Raw genomic sequence first — 4,889 nt, 5'->3', positions numbered from 1 at the left:
CCGCTGCCATCTTTAGTATTTATTTTGTATTTCAGCTCCAGGTACGGATCAGAATCCTTTCATGCATTTGATAAACATCACAAAAACATCAGTTTCTGTGCAAAGGGATAGAAATGACCTTTCCTCTTGTAGTTCCAGTTTTTAGAACCAGCATGACATGCTTTTGACAGCAATGGGACATATTTTATTTGTTTGGCATCTCAGTACTTTACTGTGTGACATGAACTAGATGGAAAAGACACTTTTGGCACTTGCATACTTGTATCATGCTGTAACTTGCCAGTAGGAAAAGAGCAGAACCTGAGCCTGCAGGGACATCCTGTATTGATGATCCATTAATCCAAAAAGAGTCATCAGTCATCTGTCAGACAAAAAGAATTTCGAAAGCATTTCAAGTAGCTTCTCTATTTATCAATAGCACAATAAGCACCTATTTGCCATTTTCTGCAGTCTTCTAAACCAAAGTTAAGTCCACTGCACTTAAAGCAGGAGAGCAGCAATTAAACTTTCTGGATTTTCTTAATACAACCTTAGTGCTCCTCAAGCAAAGTGACTTTTCCCTAAAGCACCATCTCCTGTAACTCTTCTCCCTGACAGCATGGAACTTTACCATGTCACTGGCTAGAATTTGAGAATAATCTGGTGCATGCAAGGAGACAAAGAAATTGTTTAATCCTCTTGCTTCCTTTTCATCACGCTTTTAGATTATTATTCTTTTCCAATTTGCCTTTGTTGTGGTGCGTAACATCAAGTGTAACTTTGTCTACAGTCCCTCAGGAGTGAGGGCAAGAAAAGATCCATTGCTGGGACATTTAATTCACCTCTGTCACCTGAGAGATCAGTCTCTGGACCGAAAATTCAGTAGTGTTTTGTAGGACACAGATGCAGAGCACTGCACACCTTCTTGCAATATAGCAATAGTGGAGAGACCAAATTCTGAGAAGAAAAATTCTCTAACTCCCATAGGACAGTGAAACTATTTGGACAAATTACAATATATGCCTTGGACCCATGTCCTAGAACAAGAGACAGATGTAAACCCTGAATTCTCTCTTTTTTTTTTCATTGAAATATCAGTGTAGAAACATATGTGACTTCTCACTATAACAACCCATGGAGGAAAACTTCAAATGGTTGGACATTTGATAGCAATTTTTTTTTAACTGATCAAAATCCCAGGGTTTGTAAGTGTCCCCTCAGCCTCAGATGGTCTCTTTAGGCTTTTCAATTCTGTGTTTTTCTTATTACTGTAACAAAGTGAGGAGATCTTTCTTTTGCTGATAAAACAAACGTAAACAGTAGAAGCTCAATGATGTGTTAACAGTGCGCTTCTGTGAAAAGCAAACTTGCAAAAATTGCATCCAGAGATTCTCTATTTATTACCTTGCAATTATTTCTTGATCAGATCTATCCAGTTAAGCACTGAAAGGATGGGTTTTTGCTACTGCCTGTCACTGAGAGCCCTGCAAAGGTAAAGTCTGATGGTTTCTGGGTCATAGTCTCTGCAAAGATCTTATAATGAGGAAGTTGAAAAGTCTCACTCACAGTACGGGAGCCAGAACCAGTTACCTTCCACTTCTACAGGACTGACAAAACCCCCTAAGGAGTAGCAAAAGGTTATTTGAAGACCAAAGTAAATAGATTTGAGTCTAAGTAGACTCAGGAAACAGACCAGTGTCTCACGACAGCGAAGTCTGTACAGAAAGGTTTTGACAAGAGCCCCAAGCTGGGTCTCATCCAAGTCTTTCCATTGGCTGAGCATATAAAGGTACAGATCAGCTTCAACCAACACAAGACAGTGATGTGCTTTGGTATATCCACAAATCTTTTCTTGTTCGGAGGGGGCATAGCTATGTAGTGTTTTTGCAGGCAAATATAACCCAATTCCACCCCGATCCCAGTCTCTCTGCAGTTTTTCTCCCTTAGAATTACTCCCATACCAATCATGGCTACATGACCTCCAGTTTGCTTGGACCAGGGTGAAAGAGAGGCCATGTATGCTAGTAAAATATGATGTAAATAGAGCTAGAGTCCAGGAAAAGGCTTTGGACAAAACAACTCAACACTATATGGTCCAAGACCTCTACAGCTCCAAGCTGTATCACTGCCACCACTTCAGACCACTGCTGTGATGGGTTTTATAGGGATGCAATGACATTAACTGGGATTGTAGGTAACTGCGGTATTTTCCTAAGTTGTTACAGATGTAGATGAGCTAAGGGAAACCTTCTTATAGTACCAGACTTGCTTTGTGGGCACAGGGCTCCTCCAGTGCAATCTCATTTATTCTAATTCACTGTACTTTTGGCTGAGAAAGTGTCAACCATGTTATAATCAAGGACCAAGTTTATAGGGATATGAAGAGGGGATAAGAAATTGAAAAACCTAATGTGGAAGAATTGTGTGTACTGCTTCTGTAGCAGAAACACTAAAGACGGCTGAAAAGAGAGATGAAAAAATAATATCTCTGGAAAATTTGGAATAATTTTAGAAGTTAGATCTATTTAAACTTTCAAAGGTGACCTGCCACCATCCAGACCTTAACCTAGAGTGAAATGGATAAAAATATGGATATTAGAGGATGCTTTTAAAACACATCAGGGAAAATCATACTAAGATTGGGAGACTGAAAGCTGCAAATACATAAATTCAAACTGGAATAAAGGTGACAACTTTTACTTGATAGCAGTCGATCACTGCAAAAACTTCTCAAGCATGGTTTCATCATCAGTTAATATTTTTAACAAAACTGGGTGACTTTCTAAAATATATCCTTTTGTGGAACAATGCAGTCTGCCTTGTACTGTATAGGAAGCCAAGTATTCCTTTCTGGCCTTAATCTATCAATTAGCATGAACTTGCTATATAACATTACTTGTTCCTATAGAGATCTTCATCTCCTCCTTATTCAAGGTAATGAGATCTTCAAGGCATCAAATTAGACCAGCAAAGACGAAATGTGTTTGGTGAAAATGTACTGTTAATGTGACACCTGTGAATCCCAGCTGTATCTGTGAGGGTGCTTGTAAGTAAGTCTTGAGGTTGAGATCTTAGAACACACGTAGTAAACGGTCAGTGCTGCGTCACACAACCTGGTGCAGATGTGCCATCCTGGAGGGGACAACAACCCCCTTTGGCCCTTTCTCTACCCCACCTTCCCCCACTAAAGATGCAGATTCAATCTGCAATCACATTTACAGTGATATCATGTGCACCTATGCTTATTTCCACAAACTAAACACGTCTGATCAGTAGATGCACCTTTTCCCCTTGCAGATGTTGCTGCCAGAGCTTTGCAAAGCAGTCACAGGTGGGCTTTGCACTCCAGTTGGGTCCTGCCATAGAGAGTCCATACAACAAAGGCTTGCAGGTGTTTCCCATATCTTTGTGGTTATTCCTTTTGAAACGCATCTGTTGAAATGCATCTTGCTGACTGCTTAAAAAAATACTGCTTGGCAATGCAGGTTGTTTACCTTAGCTTTAACTGCCCACCCACACCGAAACAGGGTGCGTTTTATGTTATTTCGAAAGGCCACGGGTACAATGAGAGGCTTTGAAGAGCGAGCCTACCCTCCAGAGTGGGAGGCTCGAAGGGGGAAGGAGACCCAGAGATGTGGTCACATTTTTCACCTCGACTTCACTTTCTGGAAGGGCAGCACTGTAATAGTTGGCACCGACTGCTTTACCACCTGCCGGCTCCTCAACACCCCAGCAGAAAACTGCACAAAACCCAGCTTGTCTTTAGGTAATTGAACTTGTAAAGCAGGAGGAGGTCACTTCAGCATTACACATGGCATCTTATTAAGCACCTCGTGATGTATAAAATTAAGGCAAATGAAAGAAAATTTCCTAAAACACTTCTGTGGTCACAGGCTGTACAGTTGACTTGAAGGTTTCCTAGGCTATGAGTCCGTACTTCCCATGACCTTTTGGAAAAACTTTGAATTCATTTAGTTTTGCTTCTGTAATAATTACTGATATCCTGTGAAGCAATCAAAATAAAAAAGTGATCAAAGACAGGCACAGAAAGCAGACCAAAAATACACCCAGCCTCATATAGATGGAGGTTGTACATAATTTGCTTCTGAATCTTTAACATAAGCTAATAACTAAGTTGGACTCACAGAGTGGTCTGGAAGTGACCTGCAGGTCAGAGGGCTATATTGGACAGTAGTAATTTACTTTATTCTGTTTATTTTATTATAGGAGTAGCATAAGGTTGTGGGTTTTTTTTAAGATATGGTTTAGAAACCACTGGGAATTATTTGGATGTTGCCTTCCAAATTCAATGCTTTTATTTTTTAATATCGTCATTCACTGGATAGGCCAGCATGTCAAATCTTAGCCAGTTCCTCAGAAGCAGTGCCCAAAACAGGCAGGACCTCATTAACACCTAATTGCTTTTGGAAAATAAACATTTTACTTCATATTTCCAATGCTCTGCCTAACAACATGGTGGGTCCTGTGCTTCTCATGCGTGAAGAGAGATTAATGAAGACTTGAGTACCCACCCCCTCTTCAGAGCAATCTATGAATATGTGGGAAGTGTTGCTACCTGGTGTCTGCCTCTTTCCTTTGCCTAAACCAGACAATTAGTTTGGTATAAGAACTTAATTTTTAATCAGTTAATGGCTAGTGCAATAAATTCTGTCTCTACTGTGAAGATTAAGAAGTTTTTTCATAGAAAAGTTTTGTGCATAAAACAGCACTGGTAACTGTAGAAGTCTACCAGCGTGCTCCTGACCTTGAAGAACAAGTATCTAAAGTTTCCATAGAACTCTAATCTACACTTTTTTTTTCTCATTGCCTGCTAAAAAGGGAAGCTCTTTTTATTTTTGCTACAATAGATTTCTTGAAGTGAACATCTTTGTAGCTAAATGCTCTGTAGA

This window comes from Mesitornis unicolor, unplaced genomic scaffold (assembly GCF_000695765.1).
Source record: "Mesitornis unicolor isolate BGI_N332 unplaced genomic scaffold, ASM69576v1 scaffold4185, whole genome shotgun sequence".
Classification (NCBI taxonomy): Eukaryota; Metazoa; Chordata; class Aves; order Mesitornithiformes; family Mesitornithidae; genus Mesitornis; species Mesitornis unicolor.
The sequence above is the reverse complement of the archived record's forward strand: the minus strand, read 5'-3'. Positions refer to the sequence as shown.